Source organism: Prionailurus bengalensis, chromosome C2 (assembly GCF_016509475.1).
Source record: "Prionailurus bengalensis isolate Pbe53 chromosome C2, Fcat_Pben_1.1_paternal_pri, whole genome shotgun sequence".
NCBI classification, from domain to species: domain Eukaryota; kingdom Metazoa; phylum Chordata; class Mammalia; order Carnivora; family Felidae; genus Prionailurus; species Prionailurus bengalensis.
Genome location: NC_057350.1, coordinates 111,609,499 through 111,624,661, shown reverse-complemented (window position 1 = coordinate 111,624,661; position 15,163 = coordinate 111,609,499).

The following is a 15,163-nucleotide window of genomic DNA, read 5'->3' as shown; positions in this document are numbered from 1 at the left end:
CTTATTATCCCTGGTTTCATCTCCCTGACTGTGGGTTGAGGAGACCTTCTCACGGAGTTTTTACAAGATGTAGAGAAAATTCTGTATTTAAAAATGTGACAAAACTTCTTGGTAAATAAGGTCTTACTGATAATCCAATTTTACTGTTTTATTCCTTCAGAATAGGACTGATAGGACTGGTAAGGAGTTTCTATGTAACTTGGTGCTTGGGTGAGAAACCTAACCTTGTGACCACTAGAAACACAAAGGTGAGAGCTTCTTGGTCAACTCTGTAATATTACAATTATTCAGACACATGTTGTTTAATTGATTCAGAAAACTGGTACCAGAATTTTATGCCCGGACTTTATGTCTTACATGTAAGTTTTCACAGGTAATGAAAATTACTTTTGAAAAGCCTCTGTCAGTGTTATTCTGATTTGCCTTTTTTAACAGGGAAAATTCTTTCTAGATATTGGAATTTAAATGTCAGATTTTCAAAGTCTGAGATATAGTTTATGTGCCATATAACTCACTCACCCAAAGTGTCAATTCAATGGTTTTAGTACATCACCAGCAATCATCCCCACAATCTAGTTTTAGGACATTTTTTCTACCCTTAAAGAAACCCCATACCCAGTAGCAGTCAAGAAGAGCAGACTTGGCAGTTTTCTTTATTCCCTTAAAAAAAGGTTTAAAGATCATTTAGTTGTTTAGACCTAGCTGCCTAATGCACTTTTAGGGTAGCCTGAGATTGCTCTCTGGTGTCTCAGTGTCCTATAGAGTTTATTTGTCCATCATAAGGGTTCGGGGATTACCAGTCAGTGCTAATAATGATCAGTATCACCATGTTTAATATTTGCTTGGCACTCTTAACTGGTTCTTATACACTGACTCATTTAATCATTCACGAATCCTACGAGGCAAATACTACTATCGTTTCCGTTTTATAAATGGAGAAACAGACATGACATCAGCTGCTTAGGATATAGTTATTTTACTAGTCGAGTCATTTGGTATTCTCTATAACTGTTGGACTGCAAAGCTCTTTCCTCCAGTTCCTTCTACAAATCAGTCGGTATTCAAGAATTTACTCTACAAATACTGTTTGGGTTATTTGAAAATGAAACTCCATGTTCACTGGCATTACCTCAACTATGAAAATTTTCACAAAATGAAGTTGGGCATCTAATTTGTACCTGTAATTTATATATGTATTCCAGACATAGGCGATTTCCAAAGCTCTGCGCAAAGATTAGTTATTTGGACTCAAAAACACTTATCACAGAAATACTGTTTTCAGTAGTTGTAATGTCCTCTGGTTAGCCGACAAGTGCCCAAAATGCGCTTGAAACTACAATCTTGTAACCATAGGGTTGTAGATGCATTAGGGTTTTAGGGTATTAGAAACCCTGTAGAGCAAAGTTTGCCTTGGGGGAGGGTCCTCAATGCCAATAAAAGCCCCCGCTGGTGGGGCTCTGCCACCTTCTGCTCCCTCTGAAGAGAGAGGAAGATGCACATGGTTTAGTTTGTGCATCTGAAGGATTCAATGGGAAACCAAGCCCACCTCTCCTTCCTCTATCTCTGGAGTTAGAAGGGAAAATGGACTCAGAGGTGGGGAGTATATCAAATGTGGCAATTCCAGCATTAAGACTGAGATTCATGTGGCAGCAAGGGGTGTAGCAGGGGGGTGGGGGCGGGGTACAGGGGGTCATGGGAAAGGCCCAGGTTGTAGACAGACATTTCTTTCTCCTTAAAGACAGTTTTTTTTTTTAATTTTTTTTTAACGTTTTAATTTTGAGACAGGGAGAAACAGAGCATGAACAGGGGAGGGTCAGAGAGAGAGAGACACAGAATCTGAAACAGGCTCCAGGCTCTGAGCTGTCAGCATAGAGCCCGACGCAGGGCTCGAACTCACCGAACGCGAGATCATGACCTGAGCCAAAGTCGGATGCTCAACCGACTGAGCCACCCAGGCGCCCCCTTAAAGACAGTTTTTAAATGTACTATACAACTCGGGTAAACAATGTGGAATTCTCTAAAAGACAATAGTTTTTTGGATAAAGCATTTCAGGATTTTATTGAGAGGACCAGAGGGTTTCTGGAACAATGGTACTAAAATTTGAATGAAAACTACCTAGACATTCAGGAGCAAATTTAAAGACAACTATATAAAGAGGAGGCTGCTAAGAGCATGGACTTTGGAGCCAGACCACCTAAATTCAAACCTCAGCTCTGCTACTTTGAAATATCCATACATCGGGGCGCCTGGGTGGCGCAGTCGGTTAAGCGTCCGACTTCAGCCAGGTCACGATCTCGCGGTCAGTGAGTTCGAGCCCCGCGTCAGGCTCTGGGCTGATGGCTCAGAGCCTGGAGCCTGTTTCCGATTCTGTGTCTCCTTCTCTCTCTGCCCCTCCCCCGTTCATGCTCTGTCTCTCTCTGTCCCGAAAATAAATAAACGTTGAAAAAAAAAATTAAAAAAAAAAAAGAAATATCCATACATATATACTAGTACTTCGTATATCCCTCTAGCAGGTAAAAAAAAAAAAAAAAAAAAAAAAAACCAACTGTTTACGTGGTAAGCCATGAAGAGTACCAGTAGGAATGAACTTTCACCTTTTTACACCAGAAGCTTCTGCATTATTTAAAACATTTTACAATAAACACTTATGTTTTCAAGTAATAAAGGACATGTTGTAAACATGTTGGTACCTAAACAGATAAATAAATCCCCTCATGGGCTAAAGAATCAATGCCATGAAATCTACACAACTTCCTAAAATTTGCTCAGGTCATGATATCACAATTTGTTAGTTTGAGCCCTGTGTCAGGTTCTGTGTGGACAGTGCAGAACCTACTTGGGATTCTCTCTCCTTCTCTGCCCTCCCCGCTCATGCTCACTCTCGCGCGCTCTCTCTCTAAATTTTAAAAATCTAAAGAATTTACTTTCCGAATTAAGTGTACTAAAGAAAGGCTATCTCAAAGGCAAAAAAATTATTGCAAAGGGGATAAATATAGCATTAAGTGGGAGGTTACATTAGAGCTGGTCACTCCTATCAAGAGGGGAAAGACTCTGAGAAGCACAAGAATGAGAAAGCATGCTACAGGGAGAGGAAGCAGAGTCCAGACACATACAGCAGGAAGTAGAGGCCATCAGGGAAGACTGGCCAATTTGTTCGGGCAGAGTACAAATGGGACAATAGATGTATAGAACAAATGTAGAAGAAAATCTGCATGTGATTAATAACTGAAGGTTTCATTTTTATGTAAAAATGTAGCTGGTAAGACATTAATGTGTCAACTTTTCCCAAGATTCAAAGGCATGTATTTACAGCCATATGTGAAAGGACACTGGATATTCTGCATTCACAGAAAAGCATCCTTCATTATTCAATTCCTGTGCAAGAATGGTGGCTTTTTCCTCATTGTATGCAACTTGTGGTCAAAGGGCCAGACTCTGTGTCCCTGCCCAATAAGAAAAGGCAATGGGTAACTCTTACTCTTTTAACATGAAATTGTAAAGCAGCCAAACTTTCATGTATAGAGATAGCGAACATGAAGCCCCAAGAAGTATTCACATTTAGGCACTTAAAAATATCCTTCAATCAAAGAAGATACTTTGCTAAGTATGTGAGGTGTCATTTAAAATATGAGGGCCCTGCAATTCATTAACTATGAGGGAATTAAGAATATCACCAAATATGGTACTAAAGTCTTTTTCTTAATCTACTCAGAGAATGCCCTAATATATACTCACATGTCACATATAGTACTGTTAGGTGTATGTAATCTCTAAGAAAAAAAAAATGCACATACAATTTTTAATCCTTCAGAATTATTCTTATAGCCCTACCTTAAGGCCCTGTTAAGCCAACAGCCATATTCACTGGAAAAACATGGTTCATTTCTTTCTTAGTTCTTAATTTCTCCTTGTCAGTGCTTTCAACTTTATCATAGTCAAAACTTTCCCTATCAAAATTCAGGTTTGGAGGAATGAAAGGTTATTGCTATTAAAACTGCCTCCAAGATATGGTAATTTGAAGAGATCATAATATTAGAACTTAATAGACACAAGTACATATATTTTTCTTTAAATATTCCCTCTGAAGCAGAGGACATGGAAATGTCTGATAGCTGTTTGAGCATACTGAAAGCATTTTAAACCTCTATGACTTTATAAAACACTGTTAGAGAATTACTATTCTATATGCAGTTAAACAGTTTTACTTTATAATTTTACGTCTTTTTCCAATGTTACCATAAGAAACTTAAGCTTCCTGTCTGAAGTCATCATAGTCAATCCACATTTCAGGAAGTCAATCTATTATCAGACTTTCCAGATGTTTCTTCAACTTGTCTGGGGCTGCCTGCAACTAATTTGCTTCCTTTAAAGACATAGTCCTTTTCCGTTCCCTTTATGACCATTCTCAAGTAGAGAACATAGCATTTGCCCCAACATCTTGTTCATTTTTCTAAAATTACTGGTGAACATGTGTGTGCCCACTATTCTCTCATCTCCGGAAAAGTTTGTCACTGCAGCTTCCTTGGTCAGAAAGGTCCTTCTTGCAAAAAGGAAATGTATTGTTCCTTTTAAAAATATCAAAAATTCTGAAAGTCTCTAAACCAACCTGGAAGTATAGCAATAACCCTCTAACAATGTCACTATGTAAGAGAATTTATTAGGGGTTTTTATGACCTCTCATCCAAGGCCCCACCACAATTTTCTGGCACTTCCTATTGCCAAGTAAGGGTGCTGCAGATGTTCAGTGGAAAATGCTGTGATTATGTGATTTCTCTGTTCAATGTGCCAAATACTGCATGGTTTGAGGGTTGTAAAGAATAAAACCACAGACAGTAGGTCAGGCCTGGCAAGTTAGCCTTTTCTGCCAGTCTTATAAGGAGATTAGGACTCAGGTTACATCTTAGAGCATTTGTAAAATATTTTATACTTTTGTCAACTGCAATCTTTTCCATTTTTAAGCAATTAGTCTTATTCAGGAGAAGTTTTGACTTGGGTGGCAGAAAGCAATCCTAGTAAATCATGGACTTTATTTTGCCTACATGAAATTCTGATTTGTCCCACATAATCTGTCACCTAATTCCACGAGTCCCCCAAAACTCCTTTCCTATCTCATTTTCCTGGCTTTGATGTTCAGTCACTTTAATTCGCACTCACTTTTAATAACTTTCATAAAATACAAGGTAGATTATTTTTACATATTGAAAGGTAGAGGATATTTCATATTTTATCAATTTATAGAAGGATATCTCATAATGAAGAGGACAGTTTAGGAGTCAGGCACATACATCCGTTCAAATGCTGCCCCTATGAAAACATTCCTTTGAACCTCAGTTTTCTCACCTGCAAAATGGCAGCAGCATGGCGACCTCAGAGAACTACAGTGTTAAAAAAAAAAAAAAAAAAGATGTTATGTAAAGTGCCTAGAAGAATCCCTGGAGTCCAACATTAATCCAATAAGAGAATGCATGCCATGTGCTATACTAGGTTCTAGTGCCACAAAGAGGAAGAAAGTAGTCCCTACTCTCCATGAAACCCCATCTGTGAAGCAAAGATGCTGAATATAATGACAAGTAGCTACCATTATTATTTAAACTTTCTATTCTGTTCACAGACCATGCCAACAATATTAAAAACAGTTCTGTAACTGTAGCTCTAATAGATGTCTAAGCAAACTGCCATGGAGGCAAGGCTAGAAGAAAAAATGTTTTTGGAAATAGGAGTAATAAAGGAGAGTCCAGGGAACCATCAAATGTGAAGTTATTGTTGAGCTAAACTTTACACAAAAGTGACTACAGGAAGTTTCAGGAGACAGGAACAACACAAAAAAAGCCCAAGGGTAGGAGACTGCATGGCAAGCACAGACCAGTCTTGTAAAATCAGAGTACAGTACATAGCAGGAGGGGAGGCTGGAACAGCAAGGTAATCCATTGTCAAGAGCTTTAGATGACACTGGAGTGTGTGGAGTTAGGATATAATCATATGAGGAGCCACTCATTCTCCTCACATGTAAAATCACTATAATTACATCTGTGCTCTAGAATGGAAGCTATATGCAGTATAGAATGGAAGGGACAGGGGCTAGGCTGAAGGAGACAAGTCAAGAAAATAGAAAAAAAAGATAATAACTGAAATTAGGGCTAGTGGGGATAGAGATGAAGGATTTATTTGAAAGAGAATTGGAGATGTGCTTCATTAGCATATCTAGTCAAATGATCAAAAGGATATTAACTTTTTCACTGTTACCATTAAATTATTATGGAGCAGTACTCTGAAGTAAGGGCTCCATGGAGGCCATCTCCCTGTTTTGGGGGGATAGTAGCAGGGGGACATTGGAGAGAGATGGAAAACAGGAGGATAAATCTGTTTGCTCATTTGTTTTCCTTACCAAGAACCCCTTCATTGTCACCTCTGTTTAAACTCTGTGTCACAACACTGACTTTCAGGAAATCCTCAAAGAGGAGAAAAAGATGATTGGGGTGGGGAGAAGGAGAAGCAGAACCAGAAGTTATTTCAGAGCTCTTGGACAACAGAATTCTGCTCTGAGATAAAAGATGCAGGCCAATAGGACGCTATATCACCTCCCAGCCAGGAGACCTTGGACAAGCCATTTAATAGCACATAACCTGAGCAGCAGCATCTGTGGCAGGAAAATAAAGACAACACCTGCCCTGCTTGCCTACTGGAGACCAGAAGCAACGTAAGGAGCTAACATGCCTGAAAACTCCTTTTGAAATGGCTATATTAATGTAAGGAACTATAATTAAAGGATTATAAATGTTGACATAATGGGCATTTCTTACTTCTAATGGAGACTAGAGAGCATGTCTGTGCTCCCAAAGATGTTTATTTCATAAAGATATATTCATACACACACACGTACAATTCACTGGAAGCATGAAAACAGGGCTAATTCAGTCTGCTATAGATTTCAACAGGTCATAGTGGAAGAACACAAAATATGGATCCATTATACAATGAGCTCACCCTCTAATGATCAGGCATTCTTTTAGGACCTCTGCAACACAAGATCTAATTTCCCACTTTTTTCTATTAGGGAGATGGAAATATACTATCACATTAACTACATAAATATAGATCACACAGAGCACAATGTTTGACATAAAATGAGGTTCCATTCCCCACATTCATTCACTTAGCACGTTATTCTATGTCTAGTGTACCAATCATTTGAGGATCTAATAGAAATTGAGAGGGAAGCCTGTGTGGCTCAGTCAGTTAAGGGTCTTACTCTTGGTTTCAGGTCAGGTCATGATCTCATGATTCGTGACTTCAAGTCCCACATCAGGCTCCACACTGTCAGTGCTTGGGGTTCTCTCCTCTCTTTCTCTCTTTCTTAATAAACAAACAAACTTTCAAAGAATAAAAATTAAGAACGACTCTCTGCCTTCATGAAGCCTGGAATATAGCTAAAGAAGAAAGGTAAACGAGAACATAGACTGACAAGTTCTATGAAAACAATAAAAGGAGGATGTTGCAAAGCAATGAGAGCAAGATTTGAGGCGTGGATGCCATGCCTATTTTAAGAAGGAGAATCAAGGAAGATCTTTCAAGAATAGGATATTAAGCTGAGATTTCAAGGGTATAAAGGAGCCACCTATCCCTCCCTGTCTCCCTCCCTTTCCCTGTCCCCCACACACAGATAGTCCAGGCAAAATGAAGAGAGTAGGAAAAAACCTCAAGTGGCAAAGGGCTTGGAGTGTTTACAACACCTGAAGAAGGTCAGGGCAGCTGGAAAGCAGCTACTGGTAGGCAGAGCCATAGAGATTAAATTGGAGAAGTGTAGAGGCCAGATCACATGGGGCCATGGGCATCGTCGTCCTAAGAGTTTGGATTTAATTCTATGTTCAATGGTAAGAGACTGAGATATTTTAAAGAACAGACATAATCTAAGTTCTAGTACCAGCACTGTGCCTCACATGTAAGTAAGCTTTGACAAGCAGAATATCCTATTCGACTTCTATACATTTCACATTCAAGATGTCCTTCAACTTCAAAGTGTAGCAATAAACAAGTACCTACCATGTTTAAAATTTTGCTGAACGCTTTTTATTAATTAGGAGATGTAATCATGGACCAGTGATTCCTGGGTCTGATGCCCTGAACTATTTCCATCAGTCAAGTAAAAATCTTCCAAAGTCATTTCTCAGTAACTTGATAGTCTAGTATAAAATAATGCTCAAAATAAATAGCTCTTTTCTGCTACAGCTGATCCCTGTCCCCCCACCACCCTTTCTCTACTATCTATTTTCCTTCCTCAAGATAGGAGAAAGATGAAGGGGAGGGGAGTTAGCTTTCTGGTGACCTGCTATCAGTATACTGACCAATACTAAGAAGCAGTTTTCTTTGCCAAACCAACATAGGTATCAAGCCATTTAGAAAGGGAGAAGAACAGCTGTCCTACTTTTCTCTTAAACTGATCTTTTTTTTAAAATTATGTGATGTACTTGTCTTCAGGTCCAGCTCCTCTGATTCCTGGTCCTATGATAGGCTTTTATGGGACTTGTAGAAACCATTCTCTGTGTTTCTGTATGGCAACCTACTGCTTGGTTGGACTCCTCCTCATATCCATTCCTATTCTCTCATTTGTTTCTGTTTCCTTTCTTTCTCTCCCTGGAGAGTCAAAGAATGTAACATTTCAGATGAAATTGTGTTAGGACAAAGTTTTCACATTCTACAATAGTTCTTCCTGTGGTTTTCACTAACTAAGTGTTTCTGGATATATGCTCAGCAGTGGGCCATGATTTTTATTTTAAAAGGAAAAAAAGTGTTCACCGTTTAGAAGCAAAGTTCTCCAGCTTTGGGCTCATGGCACAGGGGGAATATAATCCTTCAGTGAACAAGAGCCTCAGGTGGGCTGCATCTCTTTTCATCTTTATCTCTAGCCAGTCCCAGAGGGAAACCATATAATTAGGTTAAAGTGGGCACACATAAAAATGTAAACTGTACTAGAACAAAATGAATAGGGCAAGGGGTCTTCCCTTTTGAATGAGGGCAGTGGGAACAAATTAACAGGTAGGATTTCATATGAGGAATAATTTAAAAAAGAAATAGGGGTGCCTGGGTGACTCAGTCAGTTAAGCATCCGACCTTGGTTCAAGTCATGAAATCATAGTTCATGAGTTCGAGCCCGTGTCAGGCTCTGTGCCAACAACTCCGAGCCTGGAGCCCAGTTTGGATTCTTGGACTCCCTCTCTTTCTACCTCTCCCCCACCCGTGCTCTACCTCGGTCTCTCAAAAATAAATAAGTGTTAAAGTTTTAAATAATGATCACAGCCATCAAAAGTAAAATCACCTAGCAACTCTCAAGGAAACTAGTAGGTGCTGGGTAAATGTCAACTAAATCATCAATAGTCTTACAGTTTATAAAAAATGTGTAACCTATCACATTTTGTTTTCACAGCTCAGGGGAAATTAGAAACCTGCTGTTATAGTCAAATCAAACGGACAAAGTTTACATAATGGAGCTCACACTCCAATATCAGACCAGTTGGGCTCTAGGACCGGACAATACTACTTACGTATGTGACCTTGAGCAAGTTACTAGTATCCTGAAGTATCAATGAAGTATCAAATATAGGATAATAAGAATACCCATTCAAAAAAAAAAAAAGAACTGTTTCAGGGATTTTAAAGAATTGAAATAAAAAGTACAGAGGATTTTCTGCATGCCTTAAGTATATAGTAACCATCTAAGTATTCTTACTGTGGTCATAAAATAAAACTAGGATTGAAACCCCAAACCAACTTTACATTTCATATATAAATCTTTGGAAGCTTGGAAGGTTTTAGATGTTTCATTCTCACATACAGTTAATATTAAATAATGTGTATTTTACTGAACATTTCATTCACTTTGGGATTAGCTGTCATAATAAAGCTTTAGAAGCCACATTTTTTAGCCTTATACCAAAAGGCTTACTCATGGCTTTACAGTAAACCCAGACTCCTCAACACCAACCAATAGCCTCAGTTCCGCATTGACTGAGGAGTGGCCTCTGCTAAAAATCTTTTTATTAGAGGTTCTGTATTCACACAGGATGAAGGGGTCTACTTTAGAAAACCCCACACCACCCTTCTAAACCTACCAGAAATTAGATTTTACTCTCATGTCATCTCAGCCAGAGATGGTTAGGTACTTATCTAACCAAGTGCCATCTTTCCTCTTCAAGTTTCCCAACCAGACTACTCTGTGTAAGTAACAGTATGTGTTTCATATCCCTGGAGAAATAGGACTCAATCTTCTTCCAAAGACCACAAAACAATGGCCTACACATTTAATGCAGTCACACAAGTGTTTCATTTGGTCTATGTGTTGTATTGCAACTGTAAGCCAACATTTCATTAGTCCCCACCCCCCCCTCCCCACTTTTTTAACTAAGTCTGATCTTCTAGCTTATCTTGAGTAATGAGAGTATGTTAAGTTGGGGTTGATAGAAGCTGCCTTCTTTGGTGGATCAAATCCTTTCCAGGTTGCCATGACCACCCCCCAACCCTGACTTTTGTATTATACCGTGTCCACCTTACTCATTTAGAGGTATTTCCTGGACCCTATAGGCATTTGGGTTTTCAAAGCCTTATGCTACATACTCTAGAATTTCCTAAGTATGCCTGTTTGCTATTTGAAACTTTTTGAACATCAAGAGCCCTCGCTAATAAGCTCTAACACCTAGCACATGTAGTTGCTACTCTGTGCTAATGACAAAGACATCCATGCCATGTGTACTGTCGGGTAACTCTGATTACACTATTCTTCCTGTTACTCTATCTGCCAAAACTTTTAAAAAGAACAGACCCTTACTAAACTCTTTATTACTCAGCCCATTATCCAGTTTTGATCATTGATCTTTAAAGTGGGTGTGGAGACACAGCACATCCTTAGAGCTCAACAGCAGTCTCTGAACCCTAGCCCCAGTTCTCACCATTTGAAGTTTTCGAGTTACTGTATCATCTTCACCCTGTTCTCCAACTTCCAGTCACACCACTACCAGCAGCATGAAGGTGCCAGTGACATCTCTTAACCCAGTGCTTGTAAAATTCCTAGCTCTTTCTAGAGGCTTCAAGTATCATGCATCCCTCTTCTTTCCATTAATGCCAACACATTTCTTCATTCACTTACTTTATCATTTATAGTCTACTTCTAAAGATACAATGTAGAAGGAAAAAATTTCAAGTAAGATAAAACCTGAAGACCACCAAGACCAAAGAGGCACGTGTAGGATTTGAAACGAAGATGAAAGGTAATCATTCTAAAGCAGGATCAATGACAGCTCCTAATAGCACAGAACTTACTCAGTTTCTTAGCAGCCAAGTAGAAAACAGGATATAATCCAGGAATGGAGTGACAAGCAATAATTTCCAAGATGACCTTCCTGCTTGTCCTAGTCTAAGTCATACTGCATAACATAGTTATACACCCAAATTTTAACAATTTTTGTCCCTTGACTCCCACTTTTGAATGGTCCTATCTATACAGCTACATGCCAAGAGTGAACAAAATGATGTCAAACAAAAGCAACAAACCCATGTCTACAAAGATCCATTCAGATGTTCTCTCCCCTTCTCCATCCCAACACAGTCTCCCTATTTTCCCTGGTCCTGTCCCTATCTTGACTCTATCCACTCTCCCACCCCTTGTTCAGACACAAGTATGGTATAGGTGTGGTCCTGGCTTAAGCTCCAGCTGTTATGCCCACCATCTTAGAAATGCCTGAGAATATCTTGTCAACCCACCAGTAGTCTATATATGAGGGAGTATGGAGTCCCTGAATAAGGAAAGGTTCACACACAATACACTTGATAGAGTAATGCATCCTTGGTAGTGAATTGAAAAATATAAAGGGAACATCATGTTTATCAGTACGATTTTTCTTGGGGTCCAGCACCCTTCCCTGATCTGCTTACTCCTGGTTGGATGCATGATCAAGCCCTGGGAGGCAGGAGGGGCAAGTAGGGTGTAAAGCCACAAGTTGAATTGAAGGAACTTATTTCTTTTCGTTTAACACAAGGGCATCACATATCTATGACACAGGGAACAGGACTCTTGGGATTGTAATGACAAAGATGGCCAGAAGCTTCAATGCGTTGAGCTCCATCCATCAGAGATTGCAGGGAGAGCTTTCCCAGCAGAAACCTTCTTGATGCTCTGTGGAAGGGGTGGTACAACAGCAGGCTGGTCGGGGCCAGAAGGTGTGGTGGTTCCTTTCCAGGGAGGAGGTGAATGGCATGGGGAAAGAAAGAAAGCAATACAAACATGGATGCCACAAGGTACCTTTTAAGACTAATTTAGGAGTTCAGGTACAACATCTTATGATTCCTTGAAATCTCCACTCTGTGGGACATGCAGGGGTTTATGACCCTGGATTAATAGAGTTCACAAGGGGCACCTGGGTGGCACAGTCACTTAAGCATCCAACTTCGGCTCAGGTCATGATCTCTCAGTTGGTGAGTAAGTTCGAAACCCACGTCAGATTCTGTGCTGACAGCTCAGAGTCTGGAGACTGCTTTGGATTCTTTGTCCCCCCCCTCTCTCTGCCCCTCCCCTGCTCATGCTTTGTCTGTCTTCAAAATAAATAAAAGCATTAAAAAATTAAAAAAGTAGAGTTCACAGGTAGGTTACAGTGATATGTAACCCTCAGACTGTACACTTCGCTTAGGGGTAAAGGACCCTTGGTGCCACCATTCTATAAATCCCTTCTCTGCGACATATGAGGCAGTCCACCTAGGCCAATATCAAACTGGTTTATCCTTCACGGAGCAGGGCTTACATCTCAGTTGGGCTAACCTATGCCACCCAGTCACCTCTCACACGGCTTCCTTGAACAAAACTCTATTCCAGTTAGGCTACACTTTCCACCTACACAGCACTCGGCCTTGTCTGTACATTTTCTTGTGCTTTGTCCATGTCCAAATCTCTATTTGCCTACTGACCTCGAGTCTGTGCTTCTACATATCAGTATAAATTTCACTAATTATTTCCCTGTATTTGCATTCTCAGCATCTCAGCAGGCATGTACTTCAGCGATGCTTTCGAGTTGTTGCCTGTGTATGTATATTTGGATTAAGCATTTTAACTTGAACACAGAAGTTAAACACCATCTTTAATAATCAATAAGGGTTTACCAAATTTTTATGTGCTCAGCAATGTTCTGGATACACATAAGAAAAGATACTATTTACCACTCCCAAGAGTTTGCTAGCATAGCACTTTAAGAACAATAGGAGACAGCAGTAATTGAATGGGCAAACATCACTAAGGCAGGGATAGTCAGATGGTTTCAAGAAAACAAGGAAATTTGAACTTGGTCTTGAGGGATGAATAAGAGTATCACAACAGGCAGGGAGGAAAATGTCAAACAGTCTTCTTTCACTACAGAGCTCATCCTACATGCCTCTATCCCCAATCGTGGTCATACTTGCCATCCCCCCTAAACAGTATGTATACCTACACTTTTGTTCACATTCTTCCCTCTGCTATCTTTTCTATTCAATGAAACCCTGCTTACTCTCAAACTCTAGTTCAAAAATTTCTTCATACTCATTTGCTTCTCAAGTCAAATAGAGCTACTCTTCTAAATTCACAGAAATTCATTAATTCCTCAATTACAGCACTTATTAGTAGCCAACATTTTTTTCTACTTAAATGCAGAGTCCTTCAAGTGCATTTTGGGGTCTTTGATTTGGACACCTAGCATACAGTTTGGCTGCATTGAGTATGGACTTAGTCACCATTAGGTCCCAAAATAACTGACTAAACATGTAGGCACCAGGATATGAGGCAATTGGATAGAACATGTTAGTTGTATATTAAAAATCACCCCCACAACTCAGTGGCTTAAACAATAATTTTTTAACTCATGATGTCCAGGAGTTAGGAATTCAGGCATGACTCAACCATGGTCCTTTGGCACAGGGTCTTCTAAAACTGTGATCAAACAGTAGGCCAGGGCAGCAGTCACCTCCAGACTTTGCTGGAGAAGGATCCGTTCCAGACCTAACTCACATGGCTATTGCCTGGCTCAGGTCCTCACTGGCTTTTGGCCAGAGACATCAATTCCTCCTCAAGTAGGCCTCTTATTAGGGGTGCTCACAAATGGTGACTGGCTTCTCTCAAAGAGGAGAATGAGAGAATGCTCTCAAGACAGAAGCCACAAAATCTTTTCTTACAACAATCTTTACCATCTTTACTTCTCTCATATGCTATTCCTTAGAAACTGGTCAATAAATTCAGCCTATACTCAACGAGAGGGATTACACAGAGACACATATAAAAAAGAGAGGGGGGTTATTAGGAGGTATCTCAGAAGATGCCTTCAACAAAGAACTTGACAGGAAATCTCAAGGATGAATGAGAGCCAGACCATGAAAAACCTTATAATGTCACGCTTAAGAACATTTATGCATTTGTGGAACATGCAATACAATTATCACACAAGAAGCTCACACATTAAGCAGATTATTCTAAATGTTTAAGAATGCTTGAGAAGCCTTCATTGGATTGGGTTATTGTGATATTACAAGTAGCAAAGCCAGTAAAAAGGCATTTATCCCAACATGTGAAGTCTTCCTTGGGAATTCATGTTTTCATTCAAGTATTTTGCTCCTACCTGTCAAGGTTCTTTTGAATATCAAAAAAGGCGAAATTTTTAAATATGTGTGATAAAGTATTCTAGTCAATGGTTATAAGATATCTCACATGTGTGAAAAGGTACATTTGGTAAGAGCTTAAAAAAAAGTGTCAAGGTCAAAAACAGATTGAGAAGTTGTTACAGATTGAAGGAGACTAAGGAGATGGCTGATTAAATTCAAGATAGCATCCTGGATTTGATCCCAGAACAGATAAAAACTTATCAGTGGAAAAACTGGGAAGGCCAACCCAAACACGAAGCTTAGTTAGCAGTACTAGATCAGGGTTATTTTTGTAGCTTTAATAGACGTACCATGGTTAACATTACAGAAAGCTGAGTGAAGCATACATAGAAACATTACTTTTCTTCACAACACTTCCATAGATCTAAATTTCAAAATATAACTTTGTTTTTACTTTAAATTCAGGTTAACATGCAGTTTAGCATTGGTTTCAGTAGAACTCAGTGATTCATCACTTACACCAACACCCAGGGCTAATCCCAACAAGTGCCCTCA